Below are 755 nucleotides of genomic sequence, written 5' to 3'. Positions count from 1 at the left end.
TATAAGACAACTGCTGGGACTGCCCAGGAGGCTCTGATTGACATGTGTACTATGGTGCATTGAGTTGGGTCTGACAGGAGAGATTCTGATTGACATGTGTACTATGGTGCATTGAGTTGGGTCTGACCAAGGAGAGATTCTGATTGACATGTGTACTATGGTGCATTGAGTTGGGTCTGACCAAGGAAGAGATTAGGAGAGCTCCTGATTGACATGTGTACTATGGTGCATTGAGTTGGGTCTGACCAAGGAGAGATTCTGATTGACATGTGTACTATGGTGCATTGAGTTGGTTGGAACTTCTCCAGCTCGCTGACAATAAACAWTGATTAATATTAAGATTGACTTTGAGTGTCCCTGTGTAAGAATTTCCACAACAAACATCTCTGGTAAGACCTGATAAATTWAAATCTTTCAACAGATACTATAAGACTTCCTCCCTGTGCAGGTTTCAACAGAGGAACGGATCTCTGATTCAGATGCTCTGATGTGGAACAAACTGAATACAAAAGGCAGACACAACAATATAAAACTGGATTTGTTTTCAGCAGCCTTGCCTTAAGGTCATAGGTTAGCTTTTGGGATCCGTTATTAGTTTAGACTAAGTAAATTAAAGGTATAATTAAATTGTTATTTCACAAGATTTTTTGGGGGGGGGTTGTTGAATTGTACATAAATGTATTTCTTGTTGGCTTGTTTTCCATGTGTAGCATAATGGAAGAACGCTATCATATGTAAAACCGTTGACCCTAGAT

The sequence above is a fragment of the Salvelinus sp. IW2-2015 genome, linkage group LG22 (genome assembly GCF_002910315.2).
Source record: "Salvelinus sp. IW2-2015 linkage group LG22, ASM291031v2, whole genome shotgun sequence".
NCBI classification, from domain to species: Eukaryota; Metazoa; Chordata; class Actinopteri; order Salmoniformes; family Salmonidae; genus Salvelinus; species Salvelinus sp. IW2-2015.
Note: the sequence above shows the minus strand (reverse complement) of the source record.